The following is a 13,223-nucleotide window of genomic DNA, read 5'->3' as shown; positions in this document are numbered from 1 at the left end:
TTCATCTTGTATTTTCAGTGTTAGAGGTTCTCAATGAGATGTTCACAGAATATGGTTTCATAGTCCATAAATTAAATAGCATTGTTTGTGCCTAAATAACATATAAACAATCTTGAGAATTGGTATGTAGCCCACCAAGAAATAGTGTTGGGTAGACCACATATAGCAGTAGCCTATTATGCTCAGCTAACACTACGAAAATGAAGAGTCAAGTCTACAATTAGCAGGTACCATTCCAATCATTGCTGGTTCTATAGAGACCATCAAAAGAGCAAAATTATGTGGGAAAACTTTCAGTTCTATTGTAGTCCTAAGTCTTGTGTACAAGTCATTGTTTTCTAGCTTGAATACTTTTAAATAGCTTGGAATTTTAACAATAGTTTTCAGAGCATCCAAACTGTGAATGTTATACCCTTAAGGTGTCAATTCTGACTCTAAAGTTGCTTAAGCATGTACACAAACATAATTTTCTCCTTTCTTACTTACAGAATTTATCACTTACTTTTGCAGGAAAACAATGCAAAACAGGTAAGTCAAATAGAATTAGAATTATTAAGTTCAGTCAGTGGGAAACATGACTTCACTGAAAGTAGCAATTACTTCATTTTCCATCGTTTTCTTCTATGCTGACATAACCAATGCATATCTTATAGTAGATGTGAGATTACCTATCTATGTAAGAAGAAAATCAGTGCTGGTCCAGCACATCAGATTCTGTACTAGCACCGCCATCAGGTTTTATATATTGCAAAGGTAATTTTCACAAAGGAGATGAATGCCACAGTCATTTGCAAGCGCTTCTATCTGTCAGTCTGCTGTTAGCTGTTGCATTTCACATGGTCCCTGTTGCCAAACTACTTCTTGTAGAAGTGCTCTACTCTGAAACATTGAATACCACAGAAGACCTCTGCTCAGGAAGACTGAACTACATAATTTTTTTGCTATGCTCAAGAAGACTGAACTCACATCGTACAGAGTGATTAGGATATTCATGAAGGAGAAAGAGATTAGTTCATATATATCAAGGATGAGGGGGTGTCCTGGGTTCAGCAGTAGCAGTCATGTTTCTCCTTCTTGGTAGCTGGTGCAGTGCAGTGTTTTGACTTTCGGCCTGGGTACAGAACTGATAGTGATGTTTTGGTTTGGCCAAGGACTTTGTGAGCCTCATGCTCTGCCAGGGAGGAGGGGAAGCCGGGAGGAAGCAGAGACAGGACACCTGACCCAAACTGACCAAAGAGGTATTCCATACCACAGCACGTCATGCCCAGGATGTAACTGGGAGTTACCCGGATGGGCTAGGGCACTGCGAGGTTGGACTAGGTATCGGTCAGTGCTCGGTCAGTCGGGGGGGTGAGTTATCAGTCAGCGGATGGTGAGCGGAGAGGAACTTGATGAAATTCAACAAGGGCAAGTGTAGAGTCTTGCATCTGGGGAAGAACAACCCCATGTACCAGTACAGGTTGGGGGCTGACCTGCTGGACAGTAGTGAAGGGGAAAGGGACCTGGGGGTCCTGGTGGATAGGAGGATGACCATGAGCCAGCAATGTGCCCTTGTGGCCGAGAAGGCCAATGGCATCCTAGGGTGCATTAGAAAGAGTGTGGTTAGTAGGTCAAGAGAGGTCCTCCTCCCCCTCTACTCTGCCCTGGTGAGGCCGCATCTGGAATATTGTGTCCAGTTCTGGGCCCCACAGTTCAAGAAGGACAGGGAATTGCTTGAAAGAGTCCAGCGCAGAGCTACAAAGATGATTAAGGGAATGGAACATTTCTCTTATGAGGAGAGGCTGAGGGAGCTGGGACTCTTTAGCTTGGAGAAGAGGAGACTGAGGGGTGACCTCATCAATGTTTACAGATATGTAAAGGGTGAGTGTCAGGATGATGGAGCTAGGTTTTTTTCAGTGATGTCCAGTGATAGGACAAGGGGCAATGGGTGTAAACTGGAGCATAGGAGGTTCCATGTGAACATCAGGAAAAATTTCTTTACTGTGAAAGTGACAGATCACTGGAACGGGTTGCCTAGGGGGGTTGTGGAGATATTCAAGGCCCGCCTGGACAAGTTCCTGTGTGATATACTCTAGGTTACCCTGCTCTTGCAGAAGGGTTGGACTAGATGATCTTTTGAGGTCCCTTCCAACCCTTAGGATTCTGTGATTCTGTGATTATTTTAAACCCAGCTCAGTCATTTAGAAGTATCTAAAGAATTTAAGTGCCACACTCTTAATTACTTTGATGAGGATAAGAAACAGATAATGGAATTCAAAATCTAAAAGGAGTACTCTCCTGCCCCATATTCTGCTTAATATTATTTTTATAGTTCTTAATACCAAATAATCGTTTGGAAGAATGCTGCATTCTGGTATTTCTTCCTGAACTCCTGCTATAATAACTGCTGTTCATATACAAACATAAAAAGGGTGGCAAGTTGAGGTGATATACAAACAAAAATTAAATTATAATTTAATAAGGATAACAACAGGAACAATCTGGGAGGTTTTCTTTTGGTTGTGTTTTTAAATAATAGGTATTTTGGAAATACATTTCCAGAAAACTCTTTTCTCATTTGTCCACAGAGATTCAAGCAATCCATCACAGTGTCTCTTTATTTATTTTTTTTTTACTAGTAGAAAATTATTCCTTGTGCCTAATTTACATTTTTCCAATTTAAGACCATTTCTTTTTCTTTTAGCTTGGCCAGGGGAATGATTTTCTCTCTTCTATTGCAGCCTTTTACATACTCAGGGATGTATCTGACCCTTTTTTTCCTGATTCAAGAAGAATATTTTAATGTAGTTGATAACTATAATAATTAAATTTAAAGAAAGAATTACCTTGCTGGTGTTTTCTTCCACCTTATTGCTCTCATTCCAGGGGTTGTATTACCCTCAGAGGGTAGGTAGTGAACACAGTGCTTCTTCCATATCAAAGGTTAGAAAACATGACTGTAATTCATATAGAATATAGGAACACATAATATGAGATGGAACATTTTCTTTCCAAATAAAACTCTGAAATTTACACACTGTTGAGAAAAACAATGTAACTGCTACATTGTTTTCATATATAGCTTTGTTCTGATTCGACCAGAGAGACAATTCAGCCACAGATAAAGGAAAAAATACCTTACATGTCTGTGGGGCTTTTATTACATACTAGTCACTTTCTGCTACGCTATAGTCACCCTATAAAACCAAAAATAGCTAACAGTCATTTCTTTTCATACTTGTAAAATGGTGTTTTTAGTAAATGTTTTAGGAAATAGTTTTAGTAAATGTGATCTTTCCATCTTTTCATTGACATTCTATATAGTTGGGTAGAAATTAGGGTTAATTTACAAAATACCCTTGAATAGTTCTTGCTGCTAATTGAAGAGTTTACTATGTCAGCAGGTGTATATTTTTTAAACAAAGAAGGCAGTGTTGTTCCACAGATAATTCTTACAATTAGATAACACTTCTATACTATCTATTCTGCTGTAGGGCGCTTGACATTCCAATGTGAATAGGGCAATGGTGCATACCAGTCAGCTTTCCTCTAGTCTTTTCAATGCAGCTTTTAAGGTAAAGCCAAGCTTCATTACAAATACAAACCTGAGTAACTTTAAAAGATTCACTGGAGAACTCCAAGTATATACAGCTCTGACAAAGTACAATTTAATATCTGACATTTTCGGCAGTTTGGTGCATTACTAAGTTCGTTCTATGGTCATGAACTTATGCAAATGCTACTCTGCAGTTAAGAATACACTACATATTCCTTACTCAGACACCTAGCTGGTGAAGAGATTACAATAAACTATCACAGTGTTCAGGACTTGTATATTTTCTAGGTGAGACATCTTGATCTCTTACAACTGCCTTCTTGTCTTCAAATATTAAGATTTTAGTTTTTGATTCTGTAATTGAACCAGAGATAAACTCACTCTGGCAGACAAACAGACCCTCTAGAGAAACAAAATCTTGCTTGCTCACTCTAAGGATGACTCACCTTACATATTCTGTAACAGTGTGGTGTTGGTAAAACGGTCTGAATAATTAAAGAGAGATGGATAAACTGGGGCAATGTCTTTTAAGACAAGACATTGTGGACTATTTTTCCCTTCAACTTTTGGGTCAAATAATTCCATTCATAGTTTATACCACCTGTAACTTTCTAAACAGTAGAATCTCTACTGATATTAAGACTTCTTGCAAGTGGCAAGAAACACTCCATTCTTAAAAAAAACAAGATGGTATTTTTTATCTCACAGTTTCCAAAGTTGCATATACACTAGGAAGGTAAGGAAAACAATATGCGATTTCATCATGTTTTTCTAATGCTAGAAATGCCCATTTTAAACATAGGGCATTCTAGTATAGTGCTGCTGACATATATAGCTTTTTGTCCCTCTCAAGAATAGAAATGTTTTCCTTAAGCACACAATAGTTGTCGATTTTATTTATATGATTACATCAAACTTGTGGGAAGAATTCTGTGCTTATGACTGCCAGATTCTGGCTTTTATTTTAATTGTGTTCAGTGATAGAAAAAAACAGCTTATAAAGCTCCAGATAATAAAGTTCACCACTTAGAGTTCTTATTTTGTTGAAAGGGAACAGAAGAACAGCTCAGTTTGTTTGGAAAACCATATCCAAAGAGGAAACCAAAAAAACCAGAAAGCCTATTTTTCCTTCTGTGAGGGCAAGAGACTGAAATCTGATTTCTTTTGGAGATTATATTGTTATTGACTTCAGTGAGGATACTTGGATTTTTATTGACATCGACAACAGGAGAATGAATTTTTTTGAGCAGTCCTCTCAAATTCCACTCAAATCAGTAGCATGCCATCCACTCTCCAATTTAAACCTAAGTTTTTTTGTGTGACTTTGTAGCACTGATACTTTAGAGATATGAAGAGCTCTTTTATGCAAAAGTTACCTTGTTTGGATGTGATTCTTTCCTTTTTTTTGTCATTTAAGGCATTCTTCCATGTTGTGATGATGGTTTTTTATGGTAGTGTCAAATACTAACATACAGAGGCATATGCAAGACACATAACAACACCTCAAATTACATATGGTTTGGGAGCATGAACAAAGCTGGTGTTAACAGTTCATATTGCTTCCACCTATAATACCATATGCTTTTCTGTTTTTATGGAGACCTAGCAGTCCTTTAATGTTATTTAATACTTTCAAAGAGAGCAAAGCCTAGAAGGCTTGGAAGAATTATTTGTGTGAAGAAGTAGGGAAGCTAGGAAACACTACCCATCCTACACCTTCATCAGTAACAAACTATATGTTTGGGGGGGGTTTTGAAGAGTTATTTTTAGACAGATAGCTGGTTGCTTATGAAGTCCACAGTTAAAGTGATCACTTCTGTTATCTCACCGTAAAGAAGATTCTTAATGCTGATTCAAAAAACATCAATCAGACAACAAATATTTAAACACTACCGTGTCCAATTATGAAGTAAGTAACATTTTTAATTCAGACTGACAAATGTTTAAAAAACTAAAGATGACAGCAAGAAAACTTGTTGTGCCTAATTGCACACATTGAATTTCGTGCCTGACAGAAATTCATAGCAGTATTAGTCTTTAAAAGCTTTGCTTATTAAAACTTCATATTGCACTGTGATTCTGGTTTTGCACTTGTAAGGAAGCAATTGAAATAAATTTATTACTAACTGTATAAATAAGGAAAGTTTGCTTTATTGCAGAGTGAATGAGGAGTCCTTGTAAGGTACCACTCAGAAACATGTGGCTCTTTCTGACAGGCCTTAAAGACTTTCTGGGGTCAGGAAGAAGAAAAAAGAAAAGGCTTCTTTCTGGAAGTTTACCAGAGTTCCTCAGACTTTTTTGTCGAGGCTTAGTGGTCTGTAGGTAGAAAAAGATTCCAGCCTCTGTAGCATTTACTTGTGCTGTAATTCTGACATGGTTTGGACCACAGATAATACAGAAGACAGATTTGAGACCTGGTAAGAAAACTGGTCCCCTAATAGAGTTAAAGAAACAATCTGAATAAGCATTTCATAGCAGAAACTGAGTGGAAAGCAACTGTCTTGTAAGAAATGTAGCATTTACATGTAAGTGTCTTTCATATCTACACATTGCTCCACAAAGAGATTTTCCTCACAGTTTACATGGGATATACTGCTCAAAATGTGAAGGATTTAACCAATTTCAGAAGCTTATATTCAAAAGGAAATGGCCCATTATCTGTTTTGACTGTTTTACGTAAATTCTGTGAATGGATTAGAATACTATACTGTACATGTGTGTTTTTAAAGTCACTACTGAAAAACAAATATCACCATTGGATTTTGAGAGTTTATCACCATCAACATCAACTGCTAGCTTTCAGAGACAGAAGTCTGTCAAAAAAAAAAAAAAGAGGTGGAGAAAATAAAATATTAGCTTCTGGCTATAACGGAGATTACACAGTACATAATGCAGTAAAATACTACATAGGAAAATCATTGTCTGATGGAAAAGTGTTACACAACATTCTTATGATATTTCCTCACTTGAAAATGAGTTTCAGGAAACAGATAGCATTTTATTTTGCCACTATTGGATGCAGGGGGCATTGAGGCATTTGGAGAGAACTTAAAAGGCTTTCCAAATGTATTTCATTCTATATTTCTAGTTCTGGTATGACAAAGGTGGTATTGCTAAAGATGCTTTGACACTGTCCTTTGTATTGAATTTCAGCCATCTTATATAAACCTCTGGCCATACATGATCAAGCTTGACATGTTTTATTCTTCAGTTAAACAAGTTTAGAGAGAAGGTAGAGAAATGGGCAACAGAATTTGGCTGCTTACTACACTTCCAGTCTCTTAAACAGCTGTAGCTATGGATTGAAAGGTAGAGCTAAATCAGTGAATTAGAATCATAGAATCATAGAATCGTTAGGGTTGGAAAGGACCTTAAGATCATCTAGTTCCAACCCCCTGCCGTGGGCAGGGACACCCTACGCTAAATCATATCACCCAAGGCCTGTCCAACCTGGCCTTGAACACTGCCCGGGATGGAGCATTCACAACCTCCCTGGGCAACCTATTCCAGTGCCTCACCACCCTAACAGGAAAGAATTTCCTTCTTATATCCAACCTAAACTTCCCCTGTTTAAGTTTTAACCCATTACCCCTTGTCCTATTACTACAGTCCCTAATGAAGAGTCCCTCTCCAGCATCCCTATAGGCCCCCTTCAGATACTGCAAGGCTGCTATGAGATCTCCACACAGCCTTCTCTTCTCCAGGCTGAACAGCCCCAACTTCCTCAGCCTGTCTTCATACAGGAGGTGCTCCAGTCCCCTGATCATCCTCGTGGCCCTCCTCTGGACTTGTTCCAACAGTTCAATGTCCTTTTTATGTTGAGGACACCGGAACTGCACACAATATTCCAAGTGAGATCTCACGAGAGCAGAGTAGAGGGGCAGGATCACCTCCTTCGACCTGCTGGTCACGCTCCTTTTGATGCAGCCCACGGTACGGTTGGCTTTCTGGGCTGCGAGAGCACAGTAAAGTTGGCTCGTGTTAAGTTTCTCATTGACTGACACCCCCAAGTCCTTCTCTTCAGGGCTGCTCTCAATCTCTTCTCTGCCCAACCTGTAGCTGTGCCTGGGATTGCTCCAAGCCAGGTGTAGGACCTTGCACTTGGCATGGTTAAACTTCATAAGGTTGGCATCAGCCCACCTCACAAGCGTGTCAAGGTCCCTCTGGATGCCATTCCTTCCCTCCAGGGTATCAACCGAACCACACAGCTTGGTGTCATTGGCAAACTTGCTGAGGGCGCACTCAATCCCACTGTCCATGTCACCGACAAAGATGTTGAACAAGACCGGTCCCAACTCCGATCCCTGAGGGACACCACCCGTTACTGGTCTCCAGCCGGACATTGAGCCGTTGACCACAACTCTTTGTGTGCGGCCATCCAGACAGTTCTTTATCCACCGAGTGGTCCATCCGTCAAATCGATGTTGCTCTGATTTAGAGACAAGGATGTTGTGTGGGACAGTGTCGAATGCTTTGCACAAGTCCAGGTAGATGACATCAACTGCTCTACCCTGTTGCAGAATGGCTCCAAGAGCAAGGCCATGGATCCTTAGAGGCCTTGTGCGAGCAAAGCAAGGTGTAGGCTTCACAGGTAACTGGATACCGGATGTGGGAGGAGAATGTGAAGGAAGCTGTGTAGAACTAACCAATACTATTCTGACTAGTAGGCGTGGCTAAACACCACGCGGATTTAAGCGAAGTGCGCCACAAATAAAGTAGAAGTTTGCTTATCCCCCATATTGGGTTGGCGTGTCTATCTTCTCCTCGCCACTTACACTACCCCTGTCCATCAGTTCTGTAGCCCCATCATAGAAGGCCACCAAACTGGTCAGGCAGGATTTCCCCTTAGTGAAGCCATGCTGGCTGCCACCAAGCACCTTGTTGTTTTTCATGTGCCTTAGCATGCCTTCCAGGAGAATCTGCTCCAAGATTTTGCCAGGCCCAGAGGTGAGACTGACTGGTCTGTAATTCCCCGGGTCATCCATTTTCCCCTTCTTGAAAACGGGGGTTATATTTCCCTTTTTCCAGTCATCGGGATCTTCACCTGACTGCCATGATTTCTCAAATATGATGGCCAGCGGCTTCGCAACTTCATTCACCAGCTCCTTCAGCACCGTGGATGGATCTCATCAGGTCCCATGGACTTGTGCATGTTCAGATTTTTAAGATGGTCTCGAACCAGTTCCTCTCCTACAGTGGGCTCAAGGTCTTCATTCTCACAGTCCCTGCGTCTGCCTTCCAAGACTTGGGTGGTGCGGTCAGAGCCTTTGCCAGTGAAGACCGAAGCAAAGAAGTTATTCAGAACCTCAGCCTTTTCCAAATCCTGTGTAGCCAGTTCTCCCGAGAGCTTCCTGAGGAGGCCTACATTCTCCCTAGTCTTTTATTTGCTATGTACCTGTAGAATCCCTTCCTGTTATCTTTAATACCTCTAGCTAAGTTTAATTCTAACTGAGCCTTAGCTTTCCTAACTTGGTCCCTAGCTTCCCGGACAACATCCCTGTATTCTTCCCATGCCACCTGTCCTTGTTTCCACTTATTATAAGCCTCTTTTTTCAACTGAATTTTCCTCAGGAGCTCCTTATTCATCCAATGAGGTCTCCTGGCCCTCCTGCTGCACTTCTTTCTGGTTGGGATGCAACACTCCTGAGCTTGCATCAGGTGATCCTTGAATATCAACCGACAGTCTTGGGGCCCCCTGCCCTCTAGGGCTGTATCCCATGGGACCTTCCTAAGCAGGTTCATGAAGAGGCCAAAGTCTGCTCTTTTGAAGTCCAGGGCAGTGAGCTTGCTGCACGCTCTTCTCACTGTCCTGAGGATCTCAAATTCAAGCATCTCATGATCGCTGCATCCAAGGCTGCCCTTGAGCGTCACATTCCCAACCAGCCCTTCCCTGTTGGTGAGCACGAGGTCAAGCACGGCACCTCTCCTTGTCGGCTCTTCTATTACTTGCAGAAGGAAGTTGTCTTCTACACAATCGAGGAACCTCCTGGATTGCTTGTGCGGAGCTGTACCATCCCTCCAACAGATGTCAGGGTGGTTGAAGTCACCCATGAGAACAAGGGCCTGCAAGCGTGAGGCTTTTCCTACCTGTCTATAGAGTGCTTCATCTGCAGGCTCTCCTTGATCAGGCGGTCTGTAACAGATCCCCACAGTAATGTCTCCCGTAGCTATATTCCCTTTAACCCTGACCCACAGACTCTCTGTGGACTGCACACCTGTCCCCAGACAGAGTTCCATACTCTCCAGGCTATCCCTAACATAAAGGGCAACCCCCCCTCCCTGCCTGCCAGGCCTGTCCTTCCTAAAAAGCCTGTAACCTTCCATTCCAACACTCCAGTCATAGGAGCCATCCCACCATGTTTCTGTGATGCCTGTTATATCATACCCCCATAGACATGCACACATCTCTAATTCCTCTTGTTTGTTCCCCATGCTACGGGCATTTGCATAGAGGCATCTGAGCCAAGCTCCAACTGAAGCCAGCTCACTGGCTGGAGCAGCTGGAATATGTCTACATTGCTCCAGGCATTTATTACAGGTTCTGGCAACTGACTGGGTGTGTTGGAATGGAATGATGCCCCCCTCCCCCAACACATCTAGTTTAAAGCCTCCTTGACCAGCCTGGCAAGCTTCCTACCAAAACTGCTCTTTCCCTTCTTTATCAGACCAGCTCCACCAGGCCCCACTAGACCTGGCCTACAAACTTGGGTCCCGTGTTCAAGACACCCAAACCCCTGACTATGACACCACCCTTTTAACCAGTTATTAACCTGGTTAATCCTCCTAGCTTTTTTTAGGTCCTCCCCTGTACCCTGGAGAATTGATGACAAGACCACCTGAGCTCCAGAGCCCCTAACCACCTCTCCCAGGGCTCTGTACTCCTTCTTTATGTTCCCCAGGCTACTACTATCTATATCCCTAGCACCCACATGTATCACCAGGAGTGGGTAATAGTCCGTGGGACTTACTAGAGCAGGCAGCCTCTCTGCCACATCCCTGATCCGTGCCCCCGGTAGGCAGCACACCTCCTTCGAGACAGGGTCTGGCCGGCAGACGAGTGCTTCTGTCCCTTTCAGTGTAGAGTCCCATACTACTACGACCCGCCGCTTTTTCCTAGCAGCACCAGTAGAGATCTTCTTTACCAGTGCATCAGCCGGCTGTTTCTGGCTCGAGTGCGCTTCCTCATTAGCCCTCTGCAGGACGGCAAAGCGGTTCTGCGTGGGGAGAGCGGATTTAGGGGGAAGCCCCTTGCTTTTTGTTGTCATTTTCCTTCTTTTTTTTTTGTTTTTTTTTTTGTCTATACAGGGTGGAAAAAAAAAGAATACTCCAAGACACATGGATTCCAATCAGTCTCATAATACAGGACTGCAGACCAATGTCTCATAAAAGCAAATTGGTTACGCCCATCTAGTTTAATTTTTTATTATTTCAGGAGAACACAGTCAAACCACTTACTTAGACAGGACCATTTGTCAGGATTTAGCAGTAGTGAAAATTGCTCACTGGAGAAAAGTCATCTTTCCTCTTCTGGAAGACTTTTTTTGTCCATTTAGAAATCTAATCCTGTCTACTTACTTGTTTGATGGTTTGAGCATGTTCAATTCTCCTACATATAGCTCTAATACTAGAAATTCAAATCATGGTCAATGAATCTAGTAAAGTGCCTCAGGTTGTATGGATATATAGTCCAATCCTTCCCAGGAATTAGAGAAGGTGTTGAAAAGCATGAGTACTAAAGTTACTCAAGTGAGAACCTGACATTTCAGTATGATTAAGACAACCTTATATTTTCTGTGTTTCTCACATATGACGTCTATCTTTAACCCAACCAAATAAAGCATAAGAGGGGGACAAAACATCTATGAAGAATATTAATCTGAATTTATTACAGTTTTATTTCCTATCATGGTTTATAAATATCTCACCACACATTCTGCCAAAAATCCTGCATTTGATGAATGACCCAAATCTTTTCCCATATATCTTGTAGTACTGTTTCTGAATGAATCCCTAAATCTGAACAAAACCAAAGCAAATAAAGACCTTGACTTCCTGAAAAATATCTTCAAAATAGATCTAAGTATTCTTATTTTTATTTATTTTTTTTATTATTATTATTTAGTTAGAGGCAAAACACTGTATTACTGCATTCGCTCTACCTATCAGATTGGGACAGCAGCATAATTTATATTTCTGTAATAGCTGTGTGTAGGGAAATAATTTAATAATTTAGAAACCAATGCATTTATAATTTAAAATGTCTTAATAGATTTTCTTTCATTTGAAATTTGACCAATTACTACCATATTCATAAATAGAAAAAAATATTATACTTCCTAAAGTTGCCTCAACAGTCCATTCTCTAGTTAAAATATCCAATCAAACAAAAATGTAATTTAAAACTCAAACTGTCTTATGAAAGCAAAAAATTAACAAAGGTAAGTGGGGGTAAGAATTCACTGTAGGTAAGAACACTGACTAGACACACTGCTAAGACTGATCTCCCATCTGTAGCCCGCATTGTCAGTAAAGCATCAGTCAGTTTGTGTATGGATGGTGAGTCCTGTGGCTTTCTGGGCTTCTCTCTAAACTTAGGTAGGCATTTTAATGATGAAATTTTTGAATTTTTGCCTTCATTATATTTTTGTGAAGTATTCTGTGTTAAGACTGGCTTATGTGTAGTTTTCATAGGTTATATATAAATGTAGTTTAGCTGCACTGCTTCTAAAATTAACAATTTTCTTAATGGCATCCCTCTTTAGAAAAATCAGTAAGTTACTGTTTGCGTTGCACAGCTCCAGAGGAGATGGAAACCCTGGTATCGTTGGGCCAGTGAAGTTTCTGATCAGGTTTGAGGAAGCTTCATTTGCCTTCCTGATATATTAAAATAAACCCCTGTTAGTTAATTGCAGCTCAGAAAGAACAGCCTTTACTTTCCTTGTGTGGGTTACCAGACTATTTAAATATACAGCTGTTATACATATGTTACAATTAAATTTTACAGAGGACAAGAAAATGAGAGAATGCTTGTATAAGAGTGCCGAAGTTGTAATAATGGGAGAGATTCCAACAGGTTAGCTTTTCATCATGGAAAGTGTGGAAAAGATATAACAATGTACTAAATATAGATTGGCTTCTCAAAATAGTTGCTATCATACAGAGGTGGGGATTAGGTGTCCCATAAACTTCAAAGTTTAGAAGCCTAGTTCTGAAATTCCACTTCAAAGAGTGTTTAATGATGGGAAGCGGACTACAAGAAGGTCTGCATTTATTCATTAATCAGATGTTAAAATTTTGATTAGTTCCACTATGAAAATACTTGAACATGCATCAGAAAGTGATAATTTTTCATCATTTTTTTACCTAAGCACAGCTGTTATGTAGCAGATCGATACTAACCTTAATGCCATCTCATTGAAAAAGCATTCAATTCAGCAGTTGACTTTCAGTAAACAGATTGCAAGATACTAATACATTGATCAAAAAACTTGATACAGTGATACTGAACTATGTAAATGACTTAAAAAAAAAAAAAAGTTTATGGATCCTTTTTTCTTTAGATACATTTCACCAATCTTGTAACATTATCTACTACAAACTCTTTTTCTAACCCCTTCCCCCACAGGTGCAGAAAGCAGGCTGCTAATCTGTCCCATGGAGATCTAAAGCACTATAGAGAATATTTTAT

This window comes from Pezoporus flaviventris, unplaced genomic scaffold, assembly GCF_033815535.1.
Source record: "Pezoporus flaviventris isolate CSIRO_AGI_PZ_B2104156 unplaced genomic scaffold, CSIRO_AGI_Pfla_v1 ptg000086l, whole genome shotgun sequence".
Lineage (NCBI taxonomy): Eukaryota > Metazoa > Chordata > Aves > Psittaciformes > Psittacidae > Pezoporus > Pezoporus flaviventris.
This window is presented reverse-complemented; position numbering follows the sequence as displayed.